Source organism: Leiobunum rupestre, chromosome 2 (genome assembly GCF_980474605.1).
Source record: "Leiobunum rupestre chromosome 2, qqLeiRupe1.1.hap1, whole genome shotgun sequence".
Classification (NCBI taxonomy): domain Eukaryota; kingdom Metazoa; phylum Arthropoda; class Arachnida; order Opiliones; family Sclerosomatidae; genus Leiobunum; species Leiobunum rupestre.
This window is the reverse complement of record NC_143385.1, coordinates 60,808,298-60,826,895: the sequence shown is the minus strand read 5'-3', so window position 1 is coordinate 60,826,895 and position 18,598 is coordinate 60,808,298. Positions and strand designations below refer to the sequence as shown.

The following is an 18,598-nucleotide window of genomic DNA, read 5'->3' as shown; positions in this document are numbered from 1 at the left end:
GAAGTTCTACGGGTATTAATGAACTGAATTTTTCGTTTTCATTTTCGATCCAACTTTCTTGACGTAATTTTTCTCGTAGTTCGCTCGAGTTGGTTTGCTACTTTCTAAGCTCCATATTGGCTCATTTAGTATAACTTTCGACTCTTTCGCCAAATTGCCGGCTGAATCGACGTCGTCAATGCTTGATATCAAATCGTCTACATACAACTCCTTTTCTAGCGACTCGCGGGTTTCCGGAAATTCTTCCTGATAATTTTTAGGTGGTGTTTTATGGTCGCCGCAAAATGAAACGGGCTCGAAGTTAATCCAAATAAAACTCTCTTATGTCGATACGCCTCTAGATCGGGATTCCTTTATAATTTCTTGGGATTTTTAAGCCACAAAAAACGTCCCGCATCTCTGTCAGCGGGATTGATCTCTATTTGCAAGAAAGCTCACGCGATATCAGCAATTTTTCTAATTCTTAATTAAATTAAGACGTCAAGCTAGTCCGGGTTTAAATTAGGCAGGGCCGTGCAGGGGGAGGGGGCAAAATCCCCGGGGCCCGTAGATGTAGGGCCCATCGAAGAAGCTCAAGGGGGGGAAGTGCAAATCAAGGTTACTCGGGAAAAAGTTTCAGGGCTCAAGGGGGGTGCAAATCGAAGGGGCCCGCGAGTAAGTTTGACCCTAGGCCCCAGGATACCTCTGCACGGCCCTGAAATTAGGACCCGCGTAGAGACAATCATTTAGGGATTTTTCACTCTTTTCGTGGCTGGAAGCGTCAAAGACGATCCTAACCTTTGCAGTGATACCTTCCTCCCTTATCAATGGTTGATGCGGGATATAGTAGATTGGCTTCGTTTTAGTATTTTCGTCGCTTTTCACCTTTTCAATAATCCCTCGCTTTTCGTAGTCTTCGAAAATCTCTCTGTAGTCTGCAAATAGGACCGGATTTCTCTGGAATCGATGGAGCAGGCTATTAAATCCGGGGCAGACTAACTTGGTACTTATGGTTTTTATATTTAACGCTCTCTTCAAATTGCGTCATTGCTATTTTTTCTTCTGGCGAGGGCGCTTCGCTCTCCTTTTCTCGTATCCCTAAATGCTCCAATTCCCAAAAGGATTTTATAGCGATTTCCACTGGGAAGCTCCGAGAGCGCCCCGAAATCGATTTCGACGTCACAGCTCGTGTCGAGATTTCCAAGGATCGCGGTCGAGCGAGTTTCCCAGTGAAATACAACCTCGTTTTAAGAGCAACTCTCGGGGCGAGCATTTTAAAGTGAAATACGCTGTAAGTCATGGCGGACAATAATATTGTATTCGAGAAACTTTATTAATCATCCATGGTTAAGCCTAGGCGTAAAGGAGAACTTACTTCATTTTCGGAGTACGAATATACCACATCCTCTATATATCTTATTATTTTAGGCCTTTATACTATTTCCGGCGTTTGCCTTAAAAGAATTGCCTCTATTTCTTCGTCGGAACTATCCAATGACGATTCTATAAACAAATAAGCAGCCCGAATATTTATTGTCCTATCTAGTTCTCGATTTTTTTCCAAGCAAATGTCTGAGCGTATGAGGATTGTTATTTCGTTTCCGTGGAAGCATTCGTGCTCTGGATCATCCGCTAATTGCCTTCGTTGACTATCTAATTTTCTCTGAACTTCTTCGCTGGGAATTTTCATAGTTGCTGCGCTGATTACTGGGGATTCTATGGCTTCGAGGCTAATTGATTCATCCCCAAATAAACTCTTCAATTCGAGCTTAACTCTTCTAGCATTTAATCTGCCTGGTACGTCGCTTCCGAAAAATAGTAGGTCTAACTTCTCTTCGCCAACCGGAAATAAACCAAGCTCTTCTGATAGATCCTTTCTAACAAATGTTCTTTCGCTGCCTCCGTCTATCATAACTCTCGCTACTGCTAGTTTTTCTTTCCCTTTGACAATTACCCGCGCTGTTTGTAAAAGAACGCTTCGTTTTACCTTTTCGCTGGGTACTACTGTTCATTGGGTGGACGTGGGGGTCGTCTCTTCATTTTTCTTTTCCGCTCTTGTTCCTCGCAAATGGCCGTATGGTGGCGCTTCTTGCATAACTTGCATTCGACTTTCGAGCAACAGTCTGTTGAGCAATGATCCCCTTTCGGGCATCGAAAGCAGCGTCGTCACTTCTGTAGAATTTATTTTCTTTCGTCCACGCTAAATTTTGTACACTCTACTTCGCTATGTCCTTCCTTCTCGCGTAATATACAACGCGTATTGCCGGTGCTGGTAAGTAAGGCTGACAATGACGAAGTTGGTCTTGAGCTGTGTCGGCGATCTGAACCCCCGCTGTACCTGTAGAAAATCGGGTTTTGGTATGTCGAATTGTATCTTTTTACTGATTCTGGAGAGCTATTTTTTCTTAAATATCACCGACGGAAAAATGATATTTACTTCGTGGTAATGTTGTTTGATTTGGGAGTTCTAAACGCGCCTTAGATTTAGTGGAATGACGACAAGGTTTTGTTTTAAAGTTAAGTTTTATTTATTTTGGCGTGGTCTTAAAGTTGGGACCACTCCAAATATCCCAGGACCGATAAATTAAAAAAGCGGGTTAATCGAACAATTTAGATTACAAGCTGAAATTTTGCATAAAGGTAGTTTTTGACGTAAAACAAAATATACTTAACGTCCCCACCGCTCAGACTCTTGCGTCACCACCATTTTGGAAAATGGCGGCCAATTCGCGGTTTTTAAGGTTTTTTTTTATTTTCGCAACGGTAAACTGTATAAATTTAATTCCAACGGCTAATATGCTTTTAGAACTATATCTACGAGATAAAAAATTTCGAGCCACCATTTTGGAGAATGGCTGCCATTTGGCGTTTTTAGAAGGAATTTTTTATTTTCGCAACGGAAAGCAGTAAACATTTAGTTCCAACGGCTTATATGCTTTTATAACTATATCTATTATATAAAAAAATTCAATTGAACTAGCCGCCATTTTGGAAAATGGCTGCCAATTTTAAATAATTTTTATTTAGTAAAAGCAGAAGTAAATGATACTTACTTCCTTATGAAGTAATATTTTGACCTCGAATTTGAAATTTTGCGCGCTCCTAGGTCGAAAAACGAACATTTTTGTTTTTATAAACCATTATTTATACATATATCTAGCTAAACCCACAATTCCCAAGCTCAATTTATCGCGTCAAAAGACGGGGATGGAAATTAGCTTTTATTTGACTTGATTTTCTCATCATATTCATAAGGAAAACGCCCTCCGATTCTGAGCGCTATTTCAAAAACTTCGGTTCATTTACTTCTGGTAAAAGGAAGGTAATATAAATGTATTTAAACGGATAACAGAAAATAATAATTTTTTATAATCGGTAATATTTTTAGTTCTTACTTTTGGAGCCATTTAAAAAATGGTGGTCAACGTCAATATTTCCATAAGTTAATGATACCTCTAAGTAGACAAATAAGCCCTTTCAAGTTGGAATATTTGTCCAGAAAATGTGATGTCAAATCTTGTCTCTCCGATTCCCGCGAAAATGAAAGATTTGAAAAATATTTCGACCCAGCGCCGCTGTGCGCTCGATAATGAAACTATATTGGGTGGAGACAAATAAACCGATAGCAAAAAAACGTTCTTTTGCCTCTGTGGGGGGGAACGAATGTTCTAAGGGAATCCCGAAATTTATCTCTTTGGGGAAGTTCAAGCTAGCCTCGCACCAAACGGGATTAAAGAAACGTCAGCTTCGGCAGTTCCAAGTGTATGTTAAGGCTATTTTGATACGCATAGGTCGATTTGGACAAGCATATCCGCCATAGGCTGCATAGCAATTTGTGTACTTTCTTATTCATCTGGCAATTTGACGAAATACAAAATATTATGTACTTTAAAATTGTAAATTACTTAAACAATATATATTTAACTCAGTTTTACAAAAAAAATGTTTTATAAGAAAGAAATTAAATTTACAGATTTACCAATACTATCGATAGGTGGCGTTTCATACTTATACTAAAACCTGACAGGTTTATTCGAGAACCAAATTTGCAAAGTTGATTTCACTCAGATTTTTAGGCTACAGTGGTGATCTGTTTTCTGTTTAAACAAACTTTTACTTAATTACTTTTCATGTTAACGACGTATCTAGTACTTGACAATTAAGTTGTAATGAGGTTGTAATTTGCCCGATAAATATATTAGAAAACTTAGGTAAGTTGAAAAATATCAAAGGCTAAGCTACTTCCGAGGCTTTTTTTAATAACGTTAAACCCAATAGTGTGCCAGTTTTATTTTTTAATGTTTCGAAATTATGGCGTGTATAATATGCGAAAAAAGTTTGTCTAACGGGGATATTGTTTGCGTAACTCGAGGGCTAAAAACCGTCATAGAATCCAGTATCAAAAGAAAAGAGGGACTCGAAAGAAAACTTGCCGGGTTGGATAGCTTTACCTTGCACAGTGCTTGTAGAAAAGACTACACTCGTTCGTCTTCAATTGCAAAAGCTATAGCCGCAGCCACTGTTAGTTTAGGGGAAGAATCACTTTCAAAATCTACCCAGTGTTTAAAATCTTCGATAGACTCTTTCGACTTTAAAGAACTATGTTTATTTTGTGTAAATTCCGCCGATATATCAGAGGAAATTAAGAAACCGAAACAATACCGAATTTAAATTCGCAAGATTATGACATTGCATATCATAGATGCAATTAAAGAAATCGCTGGGAAACGCCAGGATAAATGGGGATCGAAGGTGTTGGCGAGAATTGGTCATTCGATAGATTGGTCTCTGTGTTACACAAAATTCGCTCAAGTAGATCATACATCAAAAGAAACTACCACCACCAGACCGGAATACTTAAACGTGATTGAAGCATTTAACAAAGTTTGCGAATACATATCAAATAACGACGAATGCCAATGTTCCTTTAAAGAACTTTTTGAGAAAATGCAAGAATTCTGTGACGAAGAGAACTGTTACACCGAGGTTCATTTCAGACGTAAGCTTATTCAGGCATTCGGAGATAAAATTAAAATTACGGATTGCACACCAAAGCCAAGTATTTTAACATTTGTAGAATCTGCTGATTATTTATTTTTAATATTATTCGAGAAGATATTCGCTCACAAGTCTACGACACGACGACGTACCCCTCTGAAAGCGATATTTTAAGTGGTAGTCCAGAACAAATCCCGTATTTTAATTGAAAATGTAACGAAAGCTCCTCTGAAGAAATGCGTTGCAATAGAGCACGCGATTATTTCGGCGGTTCGACCACGCTCTTTCGTCTCATCTTTTCAATTTGGCTCGGGTGTACACTTGCACCGTCACTACGCTTCACAGCAACTAATAGATCTCTTATCAAATCTTGGCTCGCGCTCTTCTTACAAGGAAGTTCTGAGATTCGAAAGGGCGGTAGTGCGACATCCTGACACTATAGCTATTGACACTGAAGGCTACATTCAGTTCGTCTTTGACAATGCAGATTTCAACATTCGCACTATTGACAAAAGTGAAGAATTTTTACAAAACAATATAAAAGAAGCCTCGGTTGTGACGTCAAGGACTCAGTGCAGGGGCTCCTCGGACGCGAGGGAAAGTTTGGGAAATAGACCAAGCGAACGAGTTACCTTGATGGGTTGTTACATTTGACACGCAGTAACACGTAAACAATGAATATATCCTTGGATGAGTTTTACAAAGGATTATTTCCAACGGTTATTTTCAAGTTTAAATACTAATATTTTACAAAGATAAGTTTAGATAGCTTTTAGTTATATTTTACATTTTACATTCTATGTTTTCCTTTACTTTTATACAAAATTATTTATTTTACCTTATTACTATACATAAAATAACATTTACGAAATTAAGATTAACATTAACTACTTTAATTAATAAAATATAATACAGATTTTTAACACTGCCAAGGCCAAGTGAGGAGTTGGGGGGAAGGAAAAACATGCTCAACTTTCTTTTTTTTTGACACCGAACTTTGGAGACCCTTTAAATAATATATTACGGATAATTATTTAGAAATTTACCAGCTTGCTCTAGAAACGACACAATCAGTGCAAAACCAAATATTAGTCGGGATAAATAATAGTTTAATAAGGGAATTCTTAACTACTGCCGCTACGAAATAACGTATCGATTAAAATAAGTAGTTCAAAAAATTGCAATCCAAGGATTTGGTTTGCTTGAAAGAAACCAATTAACCCACTAAAATAAAAACATCGAAACATTCCCACCAACAATGTCTGTTAGTGAAGATAAGAGTGCAGTTCAATTACTGATATACGAATAATTAGTTAGGTCATGGTTATAATGGGAAGCTCTTGCATGATGTCCCCTTCCCAATCACGTCCAGCCTTTGAACCACGGCTGACACGTCTCAATTTCTCGCGAGTACCTTTCATTTACGCCGGAGAGGCATTCTCAATTTACAGCTTAATTGAATTTAAATTTAAGTTTATCATTTTCCACTAGTCACTTTAGCAGTCAATTCAAGACATTTCATTTCCTTTGCATAGGACGCCTTAAATTTGAAATTTAGCATAAGCAATGAATCGCTACTGGCTAATTGCTTTGTGGTTCGTGGTCGCTGTTATCTCAGCCAATGCTGGAAAATTGGTATATGATTCATATGGAAGACACCCGAGTTTATTTGCCCAAGGTAAGTAGGCCTAAATAATCTTTTGTTTCGGCTCAACATTTTTTTCAAATTCAACTATTTACCATTAATACTAAAGTTTAAATCGCGTTAGCTAGATTGAAAAGTTTTTGCCAATTATCGTTAGCTTAGAGGGCTATATACACCCTGTATTATATATTTTTGATATTTCTCGTAATTTTCAGATTGTGCAATACGTATTCCGAAATATTGGCTCTTTTACACGATAGGTAGCGCGTTTTAAAATAAATTTTAGCTACGTGGGAAATTGTCACAGATGGCGCTTCGGTGACTCCGTGTTGTAAGGAAAATTACATTCTCCCATTTCGAATAACTCCCGATTGATTGTGACTGAGTGGACAATAATAATCATCTAGGCTAATAGCCAAGGTCCCACCTCAGTGACTTTTAAAGCCCTTAATTCAGGTGGCCGGTTTACAACGCGTAGGAGGGTGGTGGCAAACCCTGAATGCCACGCGAGCCAATAGCTCCCTACACTAACTATTACAGTTAACTTCAACAAATTTTATGGAAGGCGAAACCAAAGAGCTCGGTGGAAAACCCCTTAAACCAGTGGGGAGATAACTTTCAAACTTAACGCGGAAGGAGTTGTTCCGAGTTTCCACCCAGTGCCACAAGCTGGGATCGAACCCGGCTCCTCTTGCAAGGCGAATGCGCTAAGCACTCCGCCACTCCACAAATAAGAAACTGGATCTGAATCTAGTTTTCGGGGGCTAGATTCTTACTAGAAGTTGTCCGAAATTGAAATGATTTCTACCCAAATGTTTAACCGGGATGCCAAATTAGCGAACAACCTTAGACGTAATTTATTTTTTACGTCCTTCGATATTTGAGTCGAAACGTTTCGCTGTTCTCCCGGTAGAAGCGCTGGTGAGCGAAGACATTCCAAGGTTAGGGCTTTTCGCTTCCGATTGGAGTTCAACAGCTTATTATATAAAACCGCGATTACCCGTAAATCAGTTTGAAGGGTAGTGTTGAGGGGTTGGATTCTTGCGAGGAACATGCATTGAGACGTGGTTTAGATAAAATAATATACACATTTCTGGAATCGTTTTGGAATAATTTAGGAAATTAAGAAAACTACATTTAAAAGGAGGGAACTCTTAACGACAAATAATCACGAACACTTTTAAAATATGCTTAGAGTGCGAAGGACTGCACGACTGCAAGGATGTGGATAATCCGAAACTTGCCTGCTTCTGTAAAACAATGAAAAATGATCGAGTAGAATGCCAATGCCGATTCAGAAGCATCGACAGTGATGTTGCAATACAAAGTCAGCGATCCAAAGATCTATTGGAGGCTTTGGAGCAGCGATATGCGTTATAGTGCAGTTGTGCATCCACCAAAACTTGCCATTGAGTGCAAATTGTCCTTGTTCTCTATAAAGAAATGAAATTATTGTATATTTTTCTTTAAACGAAATTAAAGTATGCCAAATAAAATTCGCATTTTTAATTTTTTTAGTAAAACTTTTTTTCTTGAATTTTAAAGTTTCGATCCACGGTTCTATTTTAAATTGGTTAAAAAGATTTATTATAAAAAGAACTGCTACTTCATGGAATTTAAATATATTCATTTTAATTATAACCTTGGTTATTTTTGTGTTTAAAAATAGAGTAGGGTCTTTTTTAACATAAGACTGCGTATGTATGTTCACGAAAAACTTGGGCCCAATTTTTTTGTTAGATGAGACTGAAACCTTTGATTTATATTTCGTATTTAAATTAAATATTTTACAAAAAAATAATTAAAAGATAACCCATTTAAAATAACATAGTAGCATGAATAATACAAATCAAAGCGAACAAAAATAAGGGAAAGTTAATGTTTTTATTTAAATATTTGATTATTATTATAGTATGGTTTATCTATCACGGTAAGAAAATTAAAAGATATCTTTATTGACTGTTTGTAGTTTTAGCTTGATATATTATGGGCAAATATTTGAATAATTATTTTCATTCTTTGCACGTAGTAATTAAATAAGAAAAAAGACTGCATTGCATTTTAGACAACCTTTGGTTGTGTTTTTTTCGATAATGCCATTTGCATTGGCCAATTATTGATAACCGGCAACATTTAGGTAACTTTGTAGTGTAATGCATAACAAGAAAATTTCTTTTAAATTTAAACTTAAATGTATGACTTTTAAATTTAAATAAGGGGATTAAATTTTTTGTTGGTTTAGGATATATTTTAAAATTATGGGCGCGTAATATATTACACTGACTTGTGAAGAGGTCTTGTAATTAATTCTACATTAAATTATAGATCACAGAAATATTTATTTCTTGGCCCTTGTAGTAATCTTTTTAAGTTACTCATATTAGGAAAATATTTATAAATACTTAAGGCAAAAGCCAAAACCCACAACACTTTTATATTATTTATTGAAATGATCTCATACTAAGCCACTAACTTATGAAACCACACGCATACTAATGTTCTCGGTTACGGCGAGTAGACAAGAGAGATCTTGGCAGTTCTGAGATTTCCTCCGGTGCTTAGATGGCGCTAGCGGCAGCCTTAAAACTAAATTATATCCATTTCTCTCCACCGATTCCTTCCCCCATTGTCTTGCCCTTCCGTATAAGCCGGTTAATTGGGGCACGCAGACTGACGGGAACACGAAAACCCTGTAGCCACGGACGGATAGACAGACAGACTGACAGACCGACAGACCGACACCTAGAGCGCGGAACAATAATGTATAGCTACGCTACTCTACACTAATCATAAAAAGCATTCGAAATTTTTCTAATTAACCGATGCATATGTTGTCAGAATTTATAGCCCGGTGTACCGGTAAGAACACCACCGGAGGCCTTTCATCAGAATGCCCTACGCCAGCGTCCACAAGCCCGGACAGGTGACAAAACCAGCATGGGTAGCAGAACCCCACTACTGATGGTCGCACCCTTGACGCAAGCCGCTCAACCCAGCAGAAGGTGCAACAATGGGACGACCAGCCCGCCACTTCGCACACAGCAGTGGGATAGAGAACGGATGCTCTAGCAACTCCGGCCGACACCCCACCGAGAAAGGCAGGGAGCCAAGCACTTTGGAAAGAGCTCTTAAAGGGGAACGGCGGGCATAACCCGGCACAGCTGGCACCGGAGATCCCGGTGGAGCTCCAAAAGGCCGGGAGATGGGTCCGCCGTGCCCTCATATGGAGGCCCGCAGCCCCACAGCAGGCGACTCAATCCGCCGAGACGGCCAGGTTGCACGGCCCCTCTCCGTTAGCCTGGGCCGAAGCCCAGTATCCAGCCCACACCTGACCGAAGTCGGAGGTGGAGATAGGACCCTTTGGACGGAGCTAACATCTCCCAGCGCGCCACCGCCTTTATGGGTTACAAGAGCCAGACCCCGACTCCCCGGTAAAGTCGCCAGTTAGTGCACACTCCGACCCCTTGAGGGCCACCGATGCATATGGAAAAAAATACGCCTAATTTTGGAAAAAGTAAGTAAATTAAATTTAGTTTTTGTAATTCGGAGAATAGACGCTTGCATAAACTCTATTTATGTCTTATTAAATTTTTTAAAAAGCTCCATGTGCGCCTTGATATTTTACCGTAAACGGGCTCCAGCGATTTCGCGTGAGCTCTATGAATTAAAAAAAATGTAATTCTTGACCACAGATTAATAGAAAAAAGAAAAAAAACTAAGGGTGATATTGTTTAAAATCCCGTAAGTACAATACAATTACGTTTAACAATCTTTTGTGTATATTCTAAACACAAAAATTTTATTAAACGTGTTTGAAACGTACACATATTGATTGTAATCATATCAAAAACCTAAACACTTTGTGTATTAGATAAACAGATTTGGACCTAAACGCATAAATTTAGCTTTTAAATATGCTTAAAAACGCGTTGCATTTTGACGGATAGGAAAACGTTTAGGTCCAAAACGTAGTTTTTTTTCTGTCTAGTGAAAATCCCTATCTATGTCAGAGATAATATTTTACGGAACAGAACTACATGAAACGTACGTACTTATTTTCGGGTAGCTTCAGCTAATTTGAGTAGCCGTGCAAATGAGAAAACCGGGCAATAGGCGAAACTATAAAGTGAATTTGGTCTTAACCATTTTGTTAAAATGGGAAAACAAAATCACGTGACTACCTTTTCACAGCCAACTTCGATTCGGTAACTCGTGTTCATAGTTGGCCGTGCGACGGCAAAGAAAAAATTATTCCTTCCAGATACTGCAAACAGCTAATTAATTTACACCTTTCTATTAAAAACCGTTTTAAATAATAATAATAGTTATATAATTTAGATGAATCGATCAATATTTAAATCGTTATTAGCAAAATAAAATGAACAATAGTTCGTATTTCTTAGTATAGATAGCGTTGCAGTTCTCACAAAGTAGCGTGACTACCATCTTTACAGCCCCCTTGGACTTAATAGATTCACCTATTGGAAAATATCTGCGCAAGTAGAAAACTGCGCTAATAAATAATGCGCAAATGGAAAAATGTGGAAATGGGAAACCACGCAATTGCATTTGAATGCGCTTATGGGAACTGCAAAAATTAGAGCTGTGCAATTGGACCATTACCGTTGGATCGAGTGGCATGAAGGGCTTACCACCACCCTCCAACACATTGTAACCCGACCCTCTGAATTAATGGCATTAGAAGTCGCTAGATGACTTAGGCCTAAAGTGGTGCCAAGGGTATTAGCCTAGCTGATTATTATTACGTAGACAATGGCAATGCCAATAGGAACGCCGTATCCCCTCTAGGCTTACGCGACAAGTGCCCACGCCAAAAAGGGACTTGGAATTCTCAGAATCATTGCCACTGAAAGTTAATAGTACACTTATTATGAAAGGGTTAATATTTTTCGTTACAATTTTATTTCGCGCAATATAAGTTTGTCCAAGATGATAATGTCTAAACGACATTTTTCCTTCGACAGTATGCGATAAAACAAGCGAACTATGATGACGATTTGTCCTGCCACCGCGCGTTTGAACCCAAATACCAAAGACCGCGAATTGAAGGGGAGTCCGTGCCGACACAGACCCATTTGAGAAGATTATAAACTCCTGCAGAAAAATGGAAATGCTTCACAATATAAATATGAGTAATAAGTAAGTAGTCGTTTAAATGGATATTTAGTTAAACCGAGTAAAGATAAAAAGTTGACTCGTGTCAATAATTGTAATTTTTTGTTTTAGAAGAAAGTTTCAATGGTTTAATACAATAGAAAATCATTTCCTTATTTACAATTTAATAGGTGTGTATAGACGTATTTATTATAGCCAAGGTATAATTATCAAATATGGAAATCCAAGAGATAAAGTCCACTTCAAATCTCGATTGGTTTTGGAAAATAGTGATGTCATGTCGGATGGCGCTAAAATTATGTTGGATGGCGCTAGAATAAAGTTGGATGGCACTAGAATTAAGTCGGATGACACTAGAGTTAAGTCGGTTGACACTAGAATTATTTTGGATGTTGCTAGAATTTTTGGATGACAGTAGAATTAAGTTGAATGACACTAGAATTATTTTTAATCGCGCTAGAATTATGTTGGATGACACCATAATTAAGTTGTATGGTAGTAGAATTATTTTGGATCGCGCTAGAATTATGTTGGATGGCACTAGAATTAAGTCGGATGGCACTAGAACTATGTTGGATCGCGCTAGAATTGTTGTATGACAGTAGAATTTGGTTAGATGGTACTAGAATTATTTTGGATCGCGCTAGAATTATGTTGGATGGCACTGGAATTAAGTCAGATGGCACTAGAACTATGTTGGATCGCGCTAGAATTGTTGTATGAGAGTAGAATTAAGTTGGATGGCAATATAATTATTTTGGATCGCGCTAGAATTATGTTGGATGGCACTAGAATTAAGTCGGATGGCACTAGAACTATGTTGGATCGTGCTAGAATTGTTGGATGCCGCTAGAATTAAGTTGAATTGCCATAGAATTAAGTCGGATGGCTCTAGAATTACTTTGGATGCCGCTAGAATTAAAGATAGTGAATGACGGATTGAAAATATGAATGATATCTGTCACTTAAATAGAGCGAATGAAGTAATAAAGTAAACCCGTGTCTACGAATACGATTTTGTTTACAGTCACGATAAAAAAATTAAATTTGAAATAAATATATAATTTAAAATTACGATATTATTTTTTCTGTGTGTACAGGTAACTGCGGCTGTATAGATTTATTTTCTCGACAAAACGTGATGGCGGCATTTTTAAACAAAACAAGACATACATGACTGTTTCTTTTTCATGGTAGTTGGTTAGTATATCTTACCTAATTACTGCCCAAAAATTACATAGCATCACATCGGTAATCAAAATAAACTATAATTTTTAATTTTGAACGTATTTCTTATCATTTATGGGAATTGTTTTTGAAATCAACCAAAGTAAAACATTTAAATATAAAAATCTAATGGGTAGACTAAATATTCCACTTAAAATATCGATTGTTTTTGGATTATACTGCCGTCATGTTGGTTACCTTAGCTAAGTAAGAGAAACCAACCTGTTACCTCAGCAATTGCAAAATGAACAGGGAATGTAGGACTGCGCTAGGATTATGTAAAACCGCAACCATAAATTAAATAATTAGCATGTACACTGGTGCCAGAAGCTGGGTCTTTCGTCCGAGTTGCCTCCTCTTTTCCCCGTTTTTCCTTCCAGCGTCAATTCCCAAAACGTTGCTCAACGGTGTGAAAACTTTCCATTTGCCAAATATACAACGAACGCGCACACCACACGCTTTTTAAACCCTTTTGGAATGACCCTCGAGGAAACATTGAAGAGATGTTTTTAAGAAAACCAGCTTTCCGGTACAACCAGCCTTTGTGTCAGCCTACACCAATTTCCGTTATTTTCAAGCTATATGCACGCTTAAACCTAATATACACTTTAAGAAATCATTGAACATTAATTAATGACGGAAAAACTTTACATATTCTTCTCAATTCTCTTTCACGCAATATAATAACTGAAAAGAAAATCTCAGGTTGGGACTAGCTTACTTTGTACATTGAGAACAATTAAGCAGAGTTTTTTCGCCAAAGGCAGACAGAAACTGTAAATCTGTCTTCACCTGCTAGCTATACTCTTATAACTATAACTTTGGTAGTTTTTTTGCTTCCAAGATAAACAATACTTAATTCCGGGAGAATCTTTTTTAGCTACCAGAAAAAAGAATTATTTAACTGGGACATTTTGCGCCGAGGTTTTGGCGTTTTTAAAATGAAAATTGAATGACGTAATGTGGATAGAGTATGGATTGAAGTTGGCTTCAGGTGAAACGACAAGCCGACCAATCGGAAACAGTTGATTCAGTAATCCCGTTTTCTTAATAAAGACGTGACTATACTTTGGTTGTTAAATCCATGACTACTACAGTTGTTAAAGCCTCGACTACTATGGTTGCTAAAGCCATGACTACTAGAGTTGTTAAAGCCATGACTACTACAGTTGTTAAAACCATGACTACTATGGTTGCTAAAGCCATGACTACTGTGGTTTTTAAAGCCATGACTACTACAGTTGCTAATAGGTAGTTTCTGGCAATTGTTTCTAAGTCTAAGAGTTAATTTAAACACTCCGGCACCATCTAGTGGCTAATCGTTGCTTCTTACAAAGCTACTTCACCCGATTACATTACTTTGATGTTACCCTGGTCACTTTAGTTTACATCCAATCCGCTAGATGGCAATTACAACGTAGGGAGCCGTCCAAGAACCCGATTGGACTGCTTGGATCAACGATACCGTGTCCGATTTTTATCTTATGCGCAGATTGGACGGCGGCGTTATGAAGAATTCCATCTTTTGTACATTTTAATCCACCACTCATTTCCCCTATTACAGGCCTGCCTTCTAGCCATGGCCGACATCTGAGGTGGTACTTTGGGTATTAGCCTAGCTGATTAATATTACTATATTATTATTATTATTATTTCGGGATTACAGGGTATGACCAATTGGTTGAAAAACAAACGACTCTTAAGTCTTTACAGCTCATTTGCAGAATCAATAAAATGCCGCTTTCTTTTTCTCCCCCCTCCCTGAATAAAATAGTCACGTGTTTATATTAGTTTTATTTGTAAGGCTAGAGTTGATAGCGCGCGCATTTTTCTTTCAGCTTTAAATTATAACGCTTTTACAAGTATGTCCTGGCAATCTGTCTTACTACTTCTAGGCGAATTGCTAAACTGGTTTTATTTAAGCGTCTATTAAACATAAATTTGTTGAAGAAAATATTAAAACATTCGATACCTAAATTAAAATTATTAATTAAATAGTGATTGTTGGAAGTTGTTAATAGCTAGTCCGGGTTAAAGGGAGAGCTAAGTTTACCGCAAGGTATTTAACGCCGACTGAAAAACGTGAATACTGGACTTATCGCAATTTGGTATGAGTAGCGAGTTGGAAAATAATAAGGATGATTAAAATAAGCCCAGTTACAAAATTTTCAGCCAAACCCCGAAAACGTTTTTAGGCACGCTCCCTCCCAAATCTCAGCGGAAAACCTGCCAAATATTTTTTAGTTTCGTAGGCTAGCTCGGGAAAAAAAAATTCCAAATACAATTAAAAAATACAAAATTTTCAATTAAATCTGGTACTGAAAAAGATATCTGTCAAAAAGATTAGCTTTCAGAAATACTGGTTTTTTAAAACTAAATTAAAAGAAATATTTTGGGTAAAAAATCCGCACAAAATCAATGATTTCGCTTAAAAATCCCTTTATCACACACAGCCTAAAAACTCGCGAAAAATCCCATAATGTTGGATTTATTCCACACATTAGCAACACTGATCTAGTATTCTCTGCTAGATAAAAACGAGGGGTAAGACACTTAGGATTTTTGTGTACACCGGGAGTTCGAACTCTGCAGAGTTCTCGAGAGTTCACGAGAGTTCGTGAGAGTTCTTGAGAGTTCTTGAGAGTTCTTGAGAGTTCTTGAGAGTTCAAGGGTGAGTTCCAGAGAGTTCATTGGTGAGTTCATTGGTGAATTCTTGAGAGTTCTTGAGAGTTCTTGAGAGTTCAAGGGTGAGTTCCAGAGAGTTCATTGGTGAGTTCTTGAGGGTTCGGAAGAGTTCGGGAGAGTTCTTGAGAGTTCAAGGGTGAGTTCCAGAGAGTTCAAGGGTGAGTTCCAGAGAGTTCATTGGTGAGTTCTCGAGAGTTCTCTAGAGTTCCGGGGAGTTCATAAGAGTTCCAATAGCAAATGTACACCTGAGTTCTTGTGTGTCTTACCCCCGGATAAAAACCAAAGGTGTCATACACTTGGTGATCCGAAAGGAATGTATTACTCATCGATAGTTCGCTAAATCGATAGCTCCTTAAAAGGAGCGAAATCAGAGATCGTTAGCAGTCCGGTAGAGGTCGCTTATAGGGGTTCAGTCTTCAAATTTCGTTACATTTACACACTTTTGTTTAGAGCCGCTTTGGCGGTGACACTTACACAAACTAGAGAAATTCGAAAAAACTTTTTTACACGTTTTGACTAGTAAGTAGCACACCATGATAAATGCACCGGGTGCCACCCATGCTAGCTACGCCACGGGTTGCACACTTTCCGATGCGTAATTAACACGAGTCACGGACATTAAATTTATAATCAATTTACAATCTCCCTGTACACTAACTTTATAAGCGCATTATAGCAACCTAAGAGAAATATTTACGAAAAAGAGAGCTTTCGCCACCAATTTTACAATACTTCAATAAACCTTTGTTTAAAAAAAAGCGCACTAAGGGTACAAACCAAAAGTAAATAGGGGGAGAAAGTCTATCACTGCCTTCAGATTTTACCTTCCACCATGCTTGACAATCTTTTTAAAGAGCTAGTGATCACGTGATATTTCTAACCAATAAGGATAGCGCATTACGCGCGAACTAGTGCATTTGTGGTATTCCGGTCAGCGCTCAAGATGAAAATTTTGAATTTTATTCCCTGGCAACCATGTCACCGCCTCGCAATTTCAAATAGTCTCTCTGTCAAATGCTGACCATTATTTCCTTCGATAACGGTTGATTTTAATTAATAATTACTATATCAATTGTAAAATAACCAAAAAACGCTCGTAGCTATAGCTATTATTTCAGTTAAACTTGCAAATCGTAGATTTACCAATTAGTCCCGATCTCTGCTCTTAGATGGCGCCACGCTCTCAACGATTTAAGTGAGCGTTATTCTAGTTACGGTTTATTTCTTTTCAAAAGTCGTGTTATTATTTTCAAAAATCGTGTTATTTTTTTCAAAATGTCGCATTTTTGTTTCTATCATATATCTATTGTATTAAGAAACTAAATTAACCAAATTATCGAAAGCAAAAGTTTATTATTAACGTGTTTTATAGAGAACTATTTTTCATCGTGGCAGAGTACAACCGATATCTTTGTGTCCCTGTAATGAGGCGAGGGGGGAGTCATTTCCGATGCCCAAAAATTTAGCCCCTCAAGTAAGACGTCTGCGGTTGGACCCAAGTGCCAGACTTTCTCGCCCTATTTACTTTTGGTACAAACCCAACAGAAGTCTTAAATCTCTATCACCCTTTCTTTAAGAACAATATCCCATTCAACGTGTTACTCACCCCATGAAATATTCATTACAAGACAACGCCTTCACAATGAACATGACCACGCTACGAAAAATAGCACCTGATTAACGCTATCCAATTTCAGACTTTGTCCGCCTAGGGAGAAAATAACCCCGAAAGCTCCAATACGTGGGAAAAGGTAATAATATGAGAAATAAAAAAAGGCCATAAAAATTTGTTCTGTTACGCCACGGACTTTAAATTTTAGAGGACGAGTAAAGCGTAGCCTTCCCCTGTAGTATTTTAGTTTCCCCGAGCATCAATCACTTCGAACTAGAGAGAGAGAGTCCGTCAAGGTCATTTGTACCACGCATAGAGATAGACCCCCCCGCATCTTATCTGGAAATCTGGCCGACCGAAAAACACGCGCTTTAGTTTTTTTTTATGACCTTGAGCGACTCCCGTCAGCCTGATCGGTGAACGGGGCGTAAAATACCTCGGGAATACCGGTCCTCTAAAATTTACAGTCCGTGGTTACGCATAGCAAGAACTTTTCAACAAGTAAAACAAGACCGGAAAATGTTTTATTCCATAAGTAGGATAAAATTAAAATATTATTTAGATAAATAGTCATTCTTATTTAAAATCTTTACATAACTATAGGTGGATAATTGCCGTAAATCGCTTGAAAGTGAAATAGAAAAAAAAAACAGTGATGCTTACCTTTAAATTTCGACCGATGACCATTTCGTGTAGGTGTATGTAGAGGTTATTACTTACATAATTAAATAAACGTTGATACAAGAAAGGTGCTTTTATTAGGAAATCCGTACAATTGGGCATCATGGGAGAAGTGTCTTATTCTCTACCATAGCTTGTCTATATATTCTCTGATTATCACATGCCGCGTCATCGTGTGGGTATTGCGCGAAATATTAATATAATGTTCAGATTTATCTATCCTAACATCACTTTGCTTTTTAAATAGACATATTACACAATTGGGCTTTGAACTAAAAGGTATAAATAATGATAAAATTAAATTAAATGTCCATGATATGAACGGTGAAGTCGGAGATCGGAATTGAAAGTTGACTAGGTAGAGGTGGATTCTCTGTAAAGGATTGTTGTAAAATGCCTGGCTGTGGTAAGAAATCGAGTCTCTGTTGAATAGTACGAGAGGGCAGTGGTATGTGATGTCCGGACATTGGCCTCCAGTGCTGTGTAAGTGGGTGGATATGCTGTGCTGATGGTGAACATTGGTCTTTGAGCAGAAACAACAGCATATCTGGTGATTTGTGGTCCGAAAGCTAAGACTGGATTGGCAGGAATTGTCGGATGATGTGATGTTGGTATCGGTTGGCTCTCTCCGGTTG

At 37.9% G+C, this 18,598-nt stretch overlaps 1 long non-coding RNA gene across 2 annotated transcripts in view; it reads left to right on the top strand.

Annotated features, from left to right (window-relative positions):
- Positions 1-18,598, top strand: part of LOC149958602 (uncharacterized) — a 194,975-nt gene that overhangs the window by 127,009 nt on the left and 49,368 nt on the right. The window contains exons 4-5 of one of the 2 annotated variants that reach the window (XR_016478538.1): positions 6,513-6,655; positions 7,818-8,106. The exons of the other annotated variant lie outside the window; for it this stretch is intronic. This is a non-coding gene — a long non-coding RNA (uncharacterized LOC149958602). Of the gene's footprint in view, positions 1-6,512; positions 6,656-7,817; positions 8,107-18,598 lie in introns of those variants that run through there. 2 annotated transcript variants of the gene reach the window in all.